The sequence below is a fragment of the Protopterus annectens genome, chromosome 10.part0 (genome assembly GCF_019279795.1).
Source record: "Protopterus annectens isolate FY-2018-M chromosome 10.part0, PAN1.0, whole genome shotgun sequence".
Lineage (NCBI taxonomy): Eukaryota > Metazoa > Chordata > Ceratodontiformes > Protopteridae > Protopterus > Protopterus annectens.
Genome location: NC_056744.1, coordinates 1,707,272,725 through 1,707,289,387, shown reverse-complemented (window position 1 = coordinate 1,707,289,387; position 16,663 = coordinate 1,707,272,725). Strand labels below are relative to the sequence as shown.

Here is a 16,663-nt window from a genome sequence, read left to right as displayed (position 1 = left end):
CCAAGCTGTGTTAGAGTATGTAAGAAGTCAAGTTCTGAGGTAAATGGAGAATAAAAGGTCATCATCCATATCTGTGATAAGAAGCAAATCTTAAGCATTAAAGCTGAAACTAACAGTATAGTACATATTTATTACAGAAATAAATTAATTTATTAGTAACTGCACTAGAGTTAATATAGTACTGTGCTGCAAAGTATATTTTCTCATCAGCGTGTAGCCTGCAAGACTCTGTGTTTTAAACAGACTGTAAGTGCAGCTATGCAAAATCCTGTGTTATAACTAGACTTTGGTTCCAGTAGCAGCAGCATCATAATTAATTTTTCAAGGTTATTTTGGATAAATTGTCAGAATTAAACAAGTTGGGACTAGAAATTATATCTCAGCATGCATGTGTACGATACCACACAGGTATTACAGAAAAACTATACAAGCTAAATGTCAATTCCTATGGGCTAGATTGCAAAAGTGTTGCTGTCAGTTTAAGTGACTTACTACAGTGAAGGCCTATTTATAAACAGGCTTACACAGAGGGCAGATTCCAATAAACATTTTCTCAGATTAAGTGATTTTACTCTGGTGTAATACACTGTAGTAAGCAAGTCTTTTGAGATCTGTCCCCATGTAGCTCTCATCTTGGGAAATTCAATGATTGCTGCCAGTTTGCAATCATCTGTGAACTTGGTTAGCCAGAGGCCTTTGACATTGGCTATGACACTCAAGAAGTAGATGGCAAAGAGGAGTGGGCCTAGCACAGTCTCCTTGAGGACTCAACTGATGACTAGCTTCTTTGTGGAGGTGTCCTTACTGATTCTAACCTCCTGGGTCCAACCAGTGAGCCAGTTAGGTATTCAGTGCATTATAAAAGGGTTTAGACACAGTTCCATAAGTTTGTTGACAATGCCCGATTAGAGTACTGTATCAAATGCCTTAACTAGATCTAGGTAGACAGTATGCACAGATTTCAAGAATCCACTCACTATGGCAATAACTAGTAACCAAAACAAAGGAATCTAGCGGGCACTTTACAGGTCAGATGCAGTTCATGTTGTGTTTTCAGAGGAGCTCAAACGTAGCGAGTTCCATTTGTAACTATAATCCAATAAAAGATTTCAACATCTACAATGCAAAAAACTTTATTTCAGCAGAGAGTACTGAATGGTGACATCACCAGCACCACCAAAAACATCAGAGCCAGACAAAAAACACAAACTTAACAAGTACAAAAGACTAAGCGCTTTCTAACCTTACGCATCAGGGATTTCATCAGAGCTGTATTGACCAGCTCCTTCCTGCTATTTAAATAACTGTCTACCAATCAACATTCATCTACTAGATTAGTGAATTACCACAAACAGAGAAAAGAAGACCAGCGCAATAAAAAAACTTTAAAACAAGGCCTATATGTTGCTATACCAACTGTTTTTTTTGCAAAATAGTATCAAAACAAACTTGTAATATAGATATATGTAAATGCATATGTTAATACATCCAAAATACTGATTTAAATTCAAGATATAAAATAAAACATATTTTGCGATGTAAAATAATATAATGTAAAATAATAATGATAATATTGATAATTATCATACTCTTTAAAAATATTTTGGAACTGATATTTAATACACTCGCTATAGACACAGGGTCATTGAGACTTGGAGGTTGGCACACATTATGCCTCAATTGCCAAATCAATTCCTTCAATTCTAATACATTTTTAGATCACCTCCCCTTGAGGAGCCTAATATTCTGTCAATTATAAACAATCTGTATCTCTTAAATTTATTACAAGTGACAGAGTGCTTATGAAGTGCATTTTTGCATTGATATTTTTTTATATCACAGGTGTTCCCTCATATGATCTCTCAGCCTATGGTTGTTTTTTTCTCACGTAGAATGCTGTACATGAGCTACATGTGGCTATGTAAACTACACAGGTGGTATCACAATTACATTTAACTGGACATAGGCTATGACAGAACCCCTCAACTAATAGACAAGGACCTTTGTGAATAAATCTGCTGTATTTGCATCTACCACATGTACTCATACAGTGGCATACCTCTCAACTGTACAGATTTTCGCAACATGTCAAGATTTTGGTCTCATATTTTGGTCTGTTTTTCATACAATTGTGTTTTTCTGGCAAATTATTGGTAAATCATTAAAGATTGAAAGTAGAAACTAATGACAGACATTTGAGTTTCAGACTTCGTATCCTTCAGAAAATTATTGCTAATACAAAACCTGTTATTCTAATAACTGTCAAAGTTTGTAAGAGCAATATTTAAAATTTGTCCCTATTTCTGGGCCTTTGTCTCACTTCTGTTTATGGCTTTGTCCAGATTTCTTGCTCTAAGAGGTTGAGAGTTATGTACAGTGGACATAATTTATTGACAATCCCCTGGTCTGGCACTCAGTCAAATTCTTTATACTGAAACTCTTACTAACGGCCACAACCAGCTGTCCACCAAATTTTTCTTTTATTTCTCTGGGAAAAAACAAATTCCATAAGTTTTTAAATGACTCAACATGTTTAATGATTTCATAGTTAAAGGGCACAACAAAGGGCGAGACCTTACCCCCAAGTTCATCCTTGCCAATAACAGATCCACTTCTTCCTAAAACATTATTTTGTCCAAGACCTATTAGGAGTGCAAATCTACCCTTTAGAACACCTTCTTTGACAAAGCGTAAAAAATTCTTGGGGTGTCCTCTATCTCTTAGCATACACCACAAGTGGTGCAATTCTTTTTCAAGAGTTCTTTCCACTGTGATCTATCTTGATAGTTCGACCAACTGGCCTTCACCAATCCCTCTTTTTTGGTGAAAGGGGTGACAACTCTCAAAATGTAAATACAAATTTGAAAATGTATTTTTTCTATAAATAGTCGAAGTAAACATTTTCAGATTGTTGTCCTTCCCAATTAGAACATCTAAAATATGTTGCCCTTCCCAATTATAACATCTAAATAATCAGTTTCTCATAATCAATCTGATAAGTAAACTTCAAAAAATGAGTAGTCTCCAAGTAAGAAATAAAAGATGTTAATTCATTTTCAGTACCGTTCTGTAAAATTAAAATATTGTCCAAGAATCCAAAATATTAGTGAACCAAAGGCTGGAAACCAGAACAAAAAACTTAGCATTTTTTCTACTCTGCTAAGACTCCTTTGGCATATATGGGAGCAAGTGCTGCTCCCACAGTCACCCCTGACACATGCTGAAAATATTCTCCTTCGAAAGAAGATGAAATTGTTGGGCAGTAGTATATCAAGTAGTGTGTCAATAACCAAGAGCTCAGCAGCTAAAATGGAGTCATGACATATGAAAATTCTTTAAACAAGTAATGCTGTTCATTATGAGGAATGATCATAAATCACATCAATAGCAACAAACAAGAGATTCATCCATTTTATGGTAAATGACAGGAGTGCTGTAATGTACAAGGTATACTTTCTAAACATTTTTTAAATAACCTATCCATATATTTTCCAAGTGATTCACTTTTAGACCTGTAGCCACTACTATGGGTCTAAAGGAGGCTCCAGCATTTTTTTTTATGTATAGTTGGAATACCCAAAAGTGCAGGGGGGGGGGGGGTCAGCGGTTTAGTTACCACTAAGTACTCAACATTTTTGTTTGTCCATTGATCCTTGAAACAATAAACCATTCAAAATAAAAATCAACTATAGCAATTTCATTCTTTGACACTGTTGTAGGCAAGCTCATTTGATAATAACTAAAACATTTTAAAACAGTAGTCAGTGTTCATAATCACCATCCCTCAGCCTTTGTCAGGTTTCATGACTCTCAAACATCTAACCTTCCTTAAACAGTTTAAAACTGCCTTTCATCCACTGATAAGTTGTCAATCAATTTCCCCGACAAAGTTGTCTAAACCTATTGTCACATAGCCCCTCAAATGTGGCTATAAGTGAATTATAAGAGGGCAAAAGCACTCTCTTCCTTTTAACATTTAGTTCACATATATTGACAACCTTACCTGGAAAAAAAAAAAATCTCATAATCAAACTTCTAATGTATACTTTAAACTAAATTAATAATTTGGCAATAACCACACTAACATTTGGTACAAAATGAAAACCTTTTTGAAATAAAGACACACCACTCTCAGGAAGGGATGTGCTTCACAAATTAAAAACATTAAGTCCAGCATGGCTTAACAGAGAAATAAAAGAAAAAAATTGGCGGACAGCTGGTTGTCATCTTTAGTAAGGGTTTCAGTATAAAGAATTTGATTAAGGGACAGACTAGAGGATTGTCAATAAATCATGTCCACCATATGACAACATGTGGTTGTTGTTGTGTCTTTCGGCTTTTCCCAGTTAGGGGTCGCCACAGCGGAACTCCAGTCCGCTAATGGTTGGCAGTAGATTTTTACGTGCTGGCTTGCCGGGCCTAACGCACAACCTTCAATGAAGGAACGCCATTCACGCATGTCGCCACACAGAAGACGCTCTAACTGAGAATCGAACGGGCAACGTCTAACTGTGAGGCGACAACGCTACCGCAGCACCACCACCGCATATGACAACATGTGGTAGATGTAAATATTGCAGATTTATTCATGAAGGTTCTTATCTGTGAGCTGAAACATGCGGTAGATGTAAATATTGCAGATTTATTCATGAAGGTTCCTATCTGTGAGTTGAAGGGTTCTATCATAGCCTGGTATGTCTAAGTAAATTTAACCGTGATACCACCTAGGTAGTTTACATAGTCACATGTAGCTCTTGTACAGCAGTCGACATCAGAAAAACCAACAGTACGCTCAGAGACTGTATGAGGAAACACCTGTATGATACTAAAAACATCATGCCAACAATTCCCCTTATAAGCACTCGATCACTTGTAAGAATTTTAAGAAATTTATATGTTGTAATTGACAGGAGTATTAGGTTCTTCAAGGGGAGGTGATTTAGAAAATGTATTAGAAATGAAGCAACTGATTTGTCAACTGAGGCTTAAAGCATGCCAACCCCTAGCTCAATAACTCTGTTGAAAGTATATTAAATATTAGGGCTAATAGATTGTAACGGTGCATGATAATAATTACTTATCAATATTATTATCATTTTATATTGCAATATATGTTTTAATTGTATCTTGAATTTCAATCAAAATTTGGATGGATTGATATATGTATGTATAAATACATATTTGTTTTAATGCTATTTTACAGAAAAAAAAACAGTAGTTATAGCAACATACAAGCTTTAACAGTTTTTTTACTGCACTGGTCTTTTTTACTATGTTTATGATTAATTCAATAATCTAGAGGAATGTTGATTGATGGACAATTATTTAATTTTGCTGGAAGTAGCTGGTTGATGCAACTCTGATGAAGTCCCTGCACACTTAGTTTGTGTTTTTTTATCTGGCTCTGATGTTTTTGGTGGTGCTGTTGGTGTTTCCATTTAGTATTCCCTGCTGAAATCAAGCTTTTTTGCATTATAAAGGTTGAGACCTTTTATTGGATTACAGTTACAACTGGAACTCAGTAGATTTGAGCTCCTGTGAAAGTGTGAAGTGAACTGCATCTGATCTGTAAAATGTCTGCTGGATTCCATTATTTTAGTATGCACAGTTTTCCCCTTACCCATTGCCTAAGTGACAATTTCAAAGAAGTCTGCCAGGCTCAGTAAGTATGCCCTTCCTTTGACAAAGCCAAATAGGGATGGATCCAGTGTCTGGAGGTCTCCTATGTCCATGCTGATAACTTCTATGGTAATTCTTATATGGCTTTGCAAATAAGACTAGTCAGACTATTAGATGTGTAGTTTCCAGGAACTGTTAATGGTCTTCCTTTATGAAGGGAGATGACCGTTGCAGTTCTCCATTAATGTGACATAAAGCCTGTTTTAAGACTGCAGTTAACTAATGACTCCAGGGGTCCTGATAAGTCCTATTTTAGACTATTCAGGAGGCATCCCGGGATGTTATCAGGGCTCACTGAGGTAGCATTCTTGGCTTTAGCGAGTGCACCTAGTAAATGCTCTCTAAGTTATAGCTGGAGGGATTATGTTTGAGGGTATTTTTTGCAGAATGACTGGGGTATGAGGGCGATATGTGGAACTGAATTTGTCCGCTAACAGGTTTTTTTGTATATCACAAGGCTTGGTGAATGTGGCACCATTAGCCACCATTTCAACTCACTGCAGTGTGCTGTCCTTGAGGTTTCTGACATGGCTGTCAAAGGCCTTATGGTCATCTTTCACCTAGAATATCTTAACCTCAAAGTTGGCTTTGCTTAACCTAATTAGCCCTCTCAGTTTCCGATTTACTTTTAAGGGAATTACCATTTCTTATTTTTGTCATATTTAATTTTCCTTTTGTTGTATATCCTATTTAAACTGGGATGCCGCCATGGCAGTTTTTTTCTGGGGCTATTCCTGGGCTTACTTCTTGTGGGTACAGCAGCCTCTATGCAGCTACTGACACTGATGTACAAAGTTTCTGAGAGCAATTCAGTATAGGTTGCTCTGTTCTCTAAGTTTGGAGGGCCATTGAATTTTGACAAACCATCACTAATAACAGGTAATTTGCCATGGAATAGTTCCTAATTGTTACTGTTCTTTAATGGGATTATGCAGTTGATTTTTATTTTGAAGGCGACAGCTTAATAGACCCTGTTGGGGAGGAGACATTGGAAGTGCAGCATTCTTCCATATTTATTAGCATGAGGTCCAGTATGTTGGAGCATCTAGTGGGCATATTCAGTATTTGGTCAAGGGTGTTTGCATTTACGAATTCCCGGAAACTCTGTGCCTGCAGATCTGAGGCCGTGTAGGATTCAGAGTCTATAAAGGGGTAATTAAAGTCTCCCATGAGCAGGGTGTTAGGTTGGACAGTAAGTGTTTCCAATATGTCCGCATATGAACTGTGAGCTTTTTGCGACAGGGGGCTGACCCATAGCTGGTTAGGATATGGAACAGGATTTTGTCTATTGTGATCTGTACATGGAGGACCTCCAGCTTGTCATCTTGTCTGATCACCCTACAGTCGGGCTTATTATTTATGTATATTGAGATACCTCCACCTTTAGCCCTTGACTGTGCAGCTATGGGTGTGAAAGCATGGAAGGCACTGAAGCCTTGCACTGCTGGGGTATTCTCTGCCACTTTAAACCATGTCTCAGTAACTGCACACATGTCTATATTCAAATGAGAGGAGGGCTTGGAGGTTGTGTAGTTTTTTGCTTTTTTTTTTTTTTTTTTTTTTTTAATTTAGGCTCCTGGCATTGAGCAGTAACACATTCAGGTTCGTTGAATTGATTATTTTATGTTGGTAGGTTTGTCAATTTGGCATTGTCTAAAAAAAGGCACTATGGAGGTGGATAAAGTTTTAGAAAAGCTTAAGAGGGGAAAGGTGCATACCATCCCTGGCAAAGCAACATTGTCCATTAACCATGTCTTCCCAAGCTGACAAGTACTGGATCCCTTTAGAATGACACCTTAAAGAGCCTCAGTTGTTGAAATCAATTATTTTTTGTTCATACTGTGGCATCATCCTCAGTGATGGTAATATGCTGCTCCACAATGTCACTCTTTATATAGTCCACGGAGATACATCTCAGGTCATTTACACCTATAAGGTCTATGATGGAATAATACTGGTACATATGGCATAATGACTAGAGTACTTGCATGATTTGGCAGATTATGGCTCCAGATAAGTGACTAACAGTTAACTTCTTGTTCAGCCTGGTTAGAGGGGCACCAGTATATCTTACAATGGAGTCCTCTATGATGAGAGCCCTGAGAAGTGCGTTTGCTTGCCTTAGTGGTTTAGTGTTTGGGGCTACAGCGAGAATGACAGTACATGTGGTGTTAGGTGTGTTTTTTTCTGAGTATCTTTAGGCTTGCCGAGGCATGGCTTTGCAATGGGCAGTGTAGGTGATCTGTACGGTTTAGGAGGAATGTGCCTCAGCATACATTATCAGTGTGTGTGTTGTGTGCTGTGTGAGGTGGATGTTGTCTGCATGGTTTCAACCTGACATGCACTTGTATGTAAATTTAGCCTTCAGTGCCATTGCATAAGTACACCTTTCCCACATTGCGTCTGATTCTAAGATTAAGTGCTTGTCAGTAAACATGAGACAATCGCTACAGTGTCACAAGATGCCTATATCCACCAAGTTGGCTGGGAAAATAGAAATGATGAAATCATTATTTGTACAGTCGCATTAAACACAAAGTAGAGAATGTAATAATAATATGGAAACCTTGCAAGTAAACTAGCATAAATAACTGGAAAGATTTTGTGTTAATATAACAAAGGTATCTATGGATATGAAATTATTATGAAAGGTTAACATATCTGAACATGTACAGCATCCGATACAGATTTTTAATAGAACACCTTCTTCAGATATGTGTATATGGGGCATTTGGAGACAATTCCCTCTGGGAAAGTTATCAAAGATTAGGACAGGATCATCAGATCTGTGAGAGATCATACAGGAATGAGAGATGTACTAACTGGTTCTCAGACAGCAGTTGATGCATGGAACAGAATGCCAAACTACATTAAAGCTAGTACTAGTTCAGATAGTTTTTAAGAACAATTTAGACATTTATTGTAGGAAAGACTGTTTCCTTATACTGGCATGCTAGAAGGGCATTATTGCCAATATCTGAAATATTTGTATGCTTGTGTTATCTTGTTATGTCCTGATTGCCTAGATGTTTCACACATTAGTTGCAGAACATTATTTTTAACATGCTCTGCTTCTCCACACAAGAAACATTCTTAGTTGTCCTGTATAACACAGAACACACTTACTTGTAGCGACATTCATCGGATTATCAATAGCCTTAAATGACCATTCTCTATCAGGAACTCTATACCCTCTTCCAACTACACAGTCCAAATTTAGCTTGTCCTTAACCTTACTTTATAGGTTCATAGGTTGGTACTAGGCTATCCGCCCTAGGGCCTATACAAGCCAAGCCATAACAATTCCCTGGCTATTTATTCCCACACTATTTACTTCCCTGGACCCCTGTCTAGCAGGGCGACTGACGTGATCTCCAGGGTGAATTTCCTTTTTCCCATCCAATCATCAAGGTTCCTTTTGAAGAGGGACAAAGAGGCACTCTGTTTGACATGTATGGGCAGTCTATTCCAGAGTCTGGGGAGTCTCTGGGTCAGGAACCTATCCCTTCCAGCATGTTTTGTTTATTGTGATGACAAGGTTTAGATCCCTGGAGCGTGTGGCTCTGAGGGATTGGGATTTCTTTAAGTGTAGCACGTCCAACAGCTCTGGGTTTGACATGGCCTTGTATGTTATGCAGAGATCGCCTCTGAGTAGACAATATGCGACAGAGTATAGCTGGAGTTTTTTAAGGCGGTCAGCGTAGGGCATCTGCTTTAGGCCTGCGATTCTTTCAGCGAGGTATTTCTGCGGCCTTTCCAGTTGTTGCAGATGTCTCGAGAGGTACATACCAAATGGAGCATTGTATTCTATAATGGGTCTAATAAGGGATGAGTACAGTGGGACAATGACCTCCTTTTTTCTAAAGGAAAAGCCCTTAGTGATGAGGTGTGCCACACAGAAGGATTTCCTGACTGTTGTGGCGATGTGGTTATCGAAGGTGAGACCACTGTCCACCTGTGTCCCCAAGTCTCTTATCACACTTTTGGTGTTTAGTGTACTGCCACCTATGTGGTAATTCATGGGTACATGTTTTTCCCAAAGGGGATAACTATACATTTCTTGGCATTGAGCTTGAGCCCAAGGCTCTGGCACCAAGCATCTATTTCTGTAAAGCCCTTTTGTAGAGTAGCCACATCATTTGGGGATTCAATAATGGCTCCCAGTTTGCAGTCAACTGCAAACTTTGTTAGCCAGAGTCCCTTAGTGTTGGCCTGTACTTCAGAGAAGTAGATGCCAAACAAGAGCGGTCCCAGGACTGAACCCTGAGGTACTCCACTTGTCACTTGTCTGGAGCTGGATTTGCAGTTGGCTGCTTTTACAGTGTGGGTTCTGTCAGTAAGCCAGTTGGTAACCCATTGGGTGACATAGGGATTAATGCCCAGCTTAGTAAGTTTATCTATGATTCCAGAGTGGGGGATGGTGTTAAAGGCCTTAATGGTTGAACACCATCAAAGTGTTTTTGCAATTCCAAATGAATTTTCAGTCTTATTCAAAAACATTTCTTTTCCATATCTTTACCTTCTTGCATTTATTTAAATGAAGGTCATGTGTGGTTAAAAAAAAAAAAAAACAATGTACACTATTACTTTTTTCAGTTATCTGCTACAATATGAAGTGCTGTATCTAAACATAAATTTGTATATAGTTTCTTTTGGGAAAAGTGCAATTGGGCACACGTGAGAAATAGTGAAATTATTTACGTCTTACAGAATCAGTAATGTTGAATTAAGGACTGAAGTTTTTATTGTATTATACTTCAGAAAGGGGATGAGAAGGCAAATGCCAAAGCTTAGGGGAATGAATAGAGAATTTGTGCTCACTGGAATGTAATTCTGTGGAAGGAGTTAGAAAAGTAGGCCGAAGTAAGGCTTAGATTCTAAGGGTATACATGAGTAGTCTCATTGTAAAATAGGATGGAGTGTCTTGGTGTAAGGATTTCAAAGAAGGGAGCCAAGGATGAGGCTAGCTTTGCCTTGAATGGGTAACCTATTTTTCTTCTTAAGGTGATGTTCATACCAAGGAGAATTTGTTACGAAGAGTCAGATTTTGTTTGAGTGAGTCAGTGGCATACAGGGGGAAGCCAATTATCACTTGAACAAGCAGTACCCTTTTGCTTATAACTGCCCTTTTAGGTTGTCATAGGAAATTAGATATATTTTGGTCCCAGAATAGTAAGTAAGTGACTCTGGTTATGACTTTCTGAATGTGGACTTGGAAGTTGAGGGATTGGGTCAAGCCAGCGTCCAAGGTATCTAAATGAGGTGGTGGATTCAATGACATTACCAAGGTCTATGAAGATGGGGTTTTAGTGTGCCTTCTTTGTGCCAAACAGTATGGATTTAGCTTATTTTATTTTGGGGGGGGGGCTAAGTTTGGTGCTAAACCATGTCTACAGTTCTGCTTGTAATTGTTTTTGATAATGCTAATTGTAGGGTTACACCAAACAATGTATAAGAGGAGCTGTAGTTAAGGGATGTCAAGCTGAAGTTTATTTATGAAAATAGAAAAATAGCAGAGGGGCCAGAATTGAACCCTCTGGTACACTCAAGCATGCCAGTGATAAGAAGGAAACTATCATAAATCAAACATCAGTTAGTGAGGAAATCTTTGTACCAGAGGGTGGTTTCTGAAGTTATTTTGATCTCTTGTAAGGAGTTAGACGAACAGTATGTTCAATCAGGTCAAAGGCACTAGTATATTAGGCTAATTCAGTTTACACAAATAAGGTATCCTGGCATCGCATGTGCACCATGGAACTGATCCTTCTGTGATCATGGAGAACAGACCCAACCCATTTCTGATAAAATTTCAGGTGGACTCATGTTTTAGGAAGGAAGAATGAATATGGTTTCCTTTTTGGGACCTGAAAATTGCTCCAAATCTGTAAAACTAGTGTGTTACTTACATCTACTGTCTTTGTTATGGCGATACCATTTTGCACTAGAAAATTACATTCATGTTTAAGACCTTTTCTTTTGATTTAATCATTTTTGACATTAGAACTCTACCAAGTATGTCTATTATAGAATTTTCTGGAATACTAATACTTCAGGGGGATGAATTTATTAAACCCGTTTAAGTGTTGTAAAGGGTTGAGAATGTTTCACATACAGGTTGTGAAGGGGGGGGGGGTCAACATATGGCTGATGCAAGTTGAGGAGCATCTTACCTGCCAGACATTTAATATAATATGGTATCTTTTTTATGAGGTCTGGTTCAATGTATTTGAGCAACATCATGGCATTGAGGTCTCAGTAGTACCAAGCTTTAGCCTTGAGGGCTTCTTTTTGCACTGAAGGAGGCATTATTTGCTGTGTACTGCTTTGACATTTGACATTTACTTAATAACCTTTGTTATAGATAGGATCCACAAAGGTAAGTTGTGCCTCTGTGTTACTGCCGTTGTGCCTCTGTGTTACTGCCTGTTTTATCTAAAGCAAAAATCACAGGAATCCACTGGGTTTCAAAATGGTTCTACTTTTCCTCAACATTACATGGACAAGCTAGAACCGTGATGTAGAGGGACTGAGACATGACTACAGTCTGCTCATACGAGGTTCACTTGATGGCTGGGAGGTATGGCCATGTGACATTCATCTTGGAGATCCTTGAGGGGAGGCATGGACTATTAACAGAGGGAACCCTTGCATGGCTCTAGGATAAGGTTAGGGGAGGGGGCAAGATGGTAGTGAAAATTTAATTTATGAAGGTGTTGCTGTGCTGTACTTGCTGTACTGAAATCTAAGTCTTCTCAAAACATTGATTTCAACAGTAAACAGCCAACAAGACTTAAAGTCTGGTTATAACACAAAGGTCTGCATAACTGCATTTGCAGTCTGCCTTAAGACACAGAGCCTTGCAAGCTGCACTGATGAGAAAATATACTTTGCAGCACTATACTACTATACTTTTAGTGCAGTTACTATTAAATAACTTATTCTTATAACAGACAACATGTACTACTGTTACGGCTTTCAGCTGTGATGTTCAAGATTTACTTCACAATCAGTTTAAATTAGAATTCTCTAATACAGTACCTCCAAACAAGTGTCTTCCTACAAATACCTCTAACACAACTTAATTTTTACAGTCTTTTTATACTGTTCTTGGATCCTATCTCTTTTTGGACTTTGTGCAGAAGCATCTGTTAAAAAACACTTCTGCTGATGCTTGTGGGAAAGCATATAATAATTTACTTTTTTGACTTTTTTTTTTAAGAAAATATCTTATGGGAAAGCACGTACACATTGTTTTTTTGCTGATAATGTCCATTCTTCTGCTGATCATGTCCATTCTTCCGCAAGAAAGCATGTCAAACTTTTTGCTGATATTGTCAGAAAACATGTATTTAAGAAAACTTGTGAAAAAGCATGTATTTTTCTGTAAGAAAGCACATCAAACTTTTTTGCTGATATTGTCAGAAAACATGTTTTTTAAGAAAACAACTTGTGAAAAAGCACGTACTGCTGATTTTGTAAAAACATATCCATAACAGAAGTCTCTAAGAAAGCATCTATCAAACTGTTCTGATGTGAAAAATACATGTAATTCTTTACTTTTCAGAAATAGACTTTTTGCGGACACTGTGAGAAAACATGTCTATTAATAGATGTTCTTTTTTCAAATCACATACGTAGTATAAATGCCCATTTTTACATTGCTAAACTCTATACCTATATTCAAGCAACTTTTTATTTAATGTTTTTATTTTTCAGCGTATTTACAGCAAATTTAATTATAATATTTTATTCATTGTTCAGCACACTCTAACAGGCAGGTCATAATATACAAATATCCCCCCCCCCCTTACAAAAGCAGTTGCTGGCAAGACCCCACAGAATGCCCTTACATTCCATGCTGACCCCTCACAAAAGCAGTTGCTGGCAAGACCCCACAGAATGTAGTTACCTTACATGCGTACCCCAGATTGGGTATGGTGTCAATCCAGGGGAAGCAGGGGCTGGGAATGGGGGTAGAAACCAAAAAGTATGAGGCAAGGGGAGGGGAAGGGAAAAAAAAGAAAACATTATGCAGACATCAGAGATGTACTACAGAAAAACAACAATGTATCAATAACTGTTAAACACACATGCCACAAAAATTATTTTTAAATACTATGAGCCAAAACTAAATACAAACCAGAAGCCACTGGGCATTTGCCACAGCTACTTGTATTTAAGAGTTCTAAAAACAAAATACAGTCAGTTACGTACATGCACGTCTTTTAGTTCCTTCTCACTCTTGTTTCGTATATTTTTTAAAGCACCAACTTTGGATCTGATGGATGACAAGGCTCTTTTAACTTTGTCCTACAGACATACAAAAAAAAAAAAGAAAAAAAGCATAAGCAACAAGAATCCGGGAGGCAAAAATATCATGATTACTTCTGCATACATAGACAGTTAGTGATTACCCTACTATTTTGAAAAGAAAATCCATACAAATAGCACTGTTACTTTAATACACACCAATTCCGAATACACCGTTATTTGTTTTGTGAACTATATAACTGAGTATGGAAATGGCACATCCTTAAATTATATTTTTAAAAGGTAGTGGAAATACAATGAAAATGGCAGTAGGCGCTCTAGCATGGTGTGTGATTAGAAAACTATAAAATGCAGTCGTACTCCGAAATAATACTGGGAAGGGGCTGACAGTCACCATGGCCATCGGTTTTGTTACCTATAAGACACAATGAAAAAGCTAGCAACCCCACATCCACTTTCTTCAGAATCTCACAAATAATGTCTTATGTCTCTGCTAGGCAGTCAGAATTCCAACAATGTTATTTCACTCTCTGGTAAGTAAAGTTGTTCAAGAGTGCATGTATCTTTGTATCTGCTATCGCTCCAAGTTCAGTCTGTAAAAAAAATTACACACACACACATATATATATATATATATATATATATATATATATAAAAAGAGAGAGATTTTTAATAAAAAGTAAAAACAAGTAAGATGAAAACAAGAAAAATAGCATACACATATACAGTTATACACACAAGTTTGTTTTTGTCTTTCACTATTTTAAAATACTGGGAGCCCAAACACACGTATCTCAGTCTGTCAAAATAACAGAATTTTATTTTCTGTTTGCTGTTGACATGTACAAACTCAAGAAATCTCACAAAAGTTCTGGAATGGGAAAAAAAAATCACCCTTACCTGTATATTCATACAATCATATGTCCCTCCACATATAAAAAAAACAAACAATCAGGTATCCAAAAATTAATATTAAAGCACAACTTGCCAAAACACCTACCCCCAACTAAATACAACATAATGCATCAAAAGATAACTCAATTGCCTAACACAAAACTTGCAAAAAGAAGCTGAAAATAAAATGGGAGTTCAACCTCAAAACTCAAAGAAAAGTCAGGCTCCTATTTTACTCTACTAAACTGTGACTTAACTAACATGAATTTATATGCATGTTTCCCATTTACTTATGTGGGTTACATCAATTCCAGTGTTGGTACCATTTTTTTTAATTTTGGTTTTGCATGCACTGAAAGTTTTGCTCAGCACATGCGTAGTAGCTGAACCAATTTCCTATTCTCAAGTCCTGTTTTTCCGCTCCCCCCACTTTTGTCTGTTATCATCCTATCCAGGTCAATAACTACAAATTTGTCAAATCCGATACACAACTATGCATGTTTACTTAGTGCATTTCTGGGATCGTTTTTAACATTATTTTCATTTATGTAACCACATTTTTTCTTCACATTTAACACAGATTTTACTACATTCTTAAAATAGATCTTCCAACCTTATTTTTATACTCTACCCCCCCCCCTACAAATATAGGAGGGCCTTCCTTAAATCACTCATTTCCATTGCATTTTCAAATTTGACAACTACTTCCCATTCAAAATTTATCACACGTTTCACCATTGATCAGTCAACATTATTACACGGAATCACTGACGTCTCATAGAAATTGGGGGTACAAACACTTTTTTGCCAGTTACTTAAATTCAAAATGGATTGGAAACAGTTAGACTACCAGACAATATGTCATGTGTAATATCATCCCATATTCCCTGGAGATGACCATGCTCAGGACATAGAAGTAAATACCAAACAAGAGTGGTTGCAGCACTGAGGCATGCAGGACACCACAGACACCCTAACATTCTCTGACAGTAAAAGTAAGAAAAACTGGTGTGGAAGGCAACCACAATAACTCCTCGGCTTGGACACAATGCAAAAAGTTTATTACACAAAATCAGAAAAAAATACCAGGTTAAGCGCTTTCATCTGACACATGCAGACTTCTTCAGAACATAGACATACAGCTGCTCTTTCATTTTATATTCATTCTGGCGCCAAAAAACACTTCACAATCAATAATGATTTAAAAGTGCATGCAAAGAAACATGTATGCATAACACAAGTCCTTTCTTAAGAAAATCCTATTTTAAAAAATGAATTACCATCTTAAAAAATAAATAATACATAATTCCCTTAACATATAAATACGGTATATACTAAATAAAAATAATAATAATAATAATAATAATAATAATAATAATTGAAAATAATTGAATGTCTCATAATGGCTGGTAACAAACCTAACAATTAATATGAAACCTAACAATTAATATGACAATAAATGTGATAGTTATGAACTGTTTTAAGAAATATATATATAATTTAAAATTGATTTAATTTAACAATTGATAGACTATTTTAAAGATATGTATTAAAATGCATTAAAATGTGTAAGGAATATATGTGCAGAATGCTGTTCAAAAACACTATGCTAACTGCAAGAACGGTTTTATACTGATGAAATCGTTGATGCCAGGCAATCTTGTGGCATCAGTGATGATTTGCCGCTTGCTCTCTTTCATGGCCAAAAAAGCTTTTACGTTCCCCCCATATACTGTAATATTAACCTTATCGATGATAACGAATTTAAAATAAATGCGTAACACCATTTTTTAATATGTGCCTATAAAGAGCATTCTTT

At 37.0% G+C, this 16,663-nt stretch overlaps 1 long non-coding RNA gene across 1 annotated transcript in view; it reads right to left on the bottom strand.

Moving 5' to 3' along the window:
• LOC122813946 overlaps positions 1-13,993 on the bottom strand; it is a 63,079-nt gene extending 49,086 nt beyond the window's left edge. The window contains exon 1 of the long non-coding RNA XR_006366747.1: positions 13,894-13,993. This is a non-coding gene — a long non-coding RNA (uncharacterized LOC122813946). The remainder of the gene's footprint in view (positions 1-13,893) is intronic.
• Positions 13,994-16,663: the final 2,670 nt, after the last annotated feature.